We start from the raw sequence: 1,620 nt of genomic DNA, 5'->3' as shown, positions 1-1,620 counted from the left end.
TTTCTGAGATATCATCATGTTCAGCCTTCACTGTGTGTGTGTGTGTGTGTGTGTGTGTGTGTGTGTGTGTGCCTCTTTGCCATAAGTGATATGTTATGGTACACAACAAAAACACTTTTCTGTAAATTCATGATCACAGATATGTTGGAATAAAAGTTTCAGCTGTTCAAATTCAAAAGTGCACAAGAACTTATTGTGTGTGTTTGTGCGTGTCAGAGTGAGAGAGGGGTGTGGAGATAGAGACAAAGACACTTGGCTTCCTGGGTCATTTCCTCATCAGACTCACTTTACAGAGAAGAGAGAAGTTCAGATCTGAATCCAGACACGAGAAGTGAGGAAGGTAATGGATGAAGACCTCAACGACAGATCACCACAGAGATGTAACCTGCTTTAACATCCTTTACCTTTGCTTTTGTTCCCAGGAGAATGAAGAAGACATTTGTGTGTGATGAATCAATGATCATCACCATTCCCATTGGGAGTCTGAACGACACTCGGGAGGGTCAACTGATGCCGGAGAAATTTCGCTGTGTGTACAAAGATTCCTACAAGGTCTTTGCACTCAATGGGAAACCTAAACCTGTCGGGGTAAGTTGAATTGTTTCTTACACAGGTGGAGTCATCATCATGAGCTTGTACTTTTTGCTTTAACTCGACTGAGATGCAGCACTGTAATGAGGTATCTTTCTCTTTTCTTGTTAGGCAGCCCAGGCCATCGCTGGTGTGTTCCTTGTCACCCTCGGTCTGACTTTTAATCCCGAATATCCCCACACGCCAATCCACTACATCTACACTCTACCCAGTGTTGTGGTAAATACAGACGCAAAACTAAAAATGTTATTCATTGATGATTCAGGGGAAAACCTGTATAACTAAGGGGAATACACTTAGAAAACATTTCCATTGTTATTTACTGTGCTTGTGTGATTTTGAACAGTATCTCTGCTACACTTCCATGTGTTGCTGTGACATTTCAGTTTCCCAGCATGGGGTCAACAAAGCTCATCTTATTTTTATCCTACATTATCTTGTATTTGTTGATTTTTTTTGTAATATTCAGCAGTGCATTAGTATTATACCTTCTATGTTTTATCATCATCTTAGTTTGTGGTCTCTGGCATGCTGTCCTACGCAGCGGGACGATCTCCCAACATGCATGTGGTAAGATAAAAATCTGTTCTTGGTTCTTTTCTTACAGAGACAATTTCAGAGCATAGAAAAAAAACGAATCCTTTAACTACAATAGATGAATTAACCCTTTGATGAAAAAAAAAAATACAGGCGTACACTGACTGTGTAGATATAGTGAGATTTAGATTTAGATTTAGATATGCTAATACAAACTTTTATCCCGCAAATGTGAAAAACAGTGTGCTTTGAATTTTAGATATCTGAAATATACAATAAATATAAATGTATAATTGATATGTAAAATGTATGAATATGTGTAATGTAAATGTGAAATACAGTGTTCTTCTTATTTTAAATGCCTATATATGTAAATAAAATGATATCTATAAAACATTATTTGATGATGAAAAAAGAGGTTAGTTTTTAAATAATTTTATGTAGAATGTATAAATAATTTGAATCTGTTCATTTAAAACATGGATCAAAATC

Source organism: Acanthopagrus latus, chromosome 17, assembly GCF_904848185.1.
Source record: "Acanthopagrus latus isolate v.2019 chromosome 17, fAcaLat1.1, whole genome shotgun sequence".
NCBI classification, from domain to species: Eukaryota; Metazoa; Chordata; class Actinopteri; order Spariformes; family Sparidae; genus Acanthopagrus; species Acanthopagrus latus.
The sequence above is the reverse complement of the archived record's forward strand: the minus strand, read 5'-3'. Positions refer to the sequence as shown.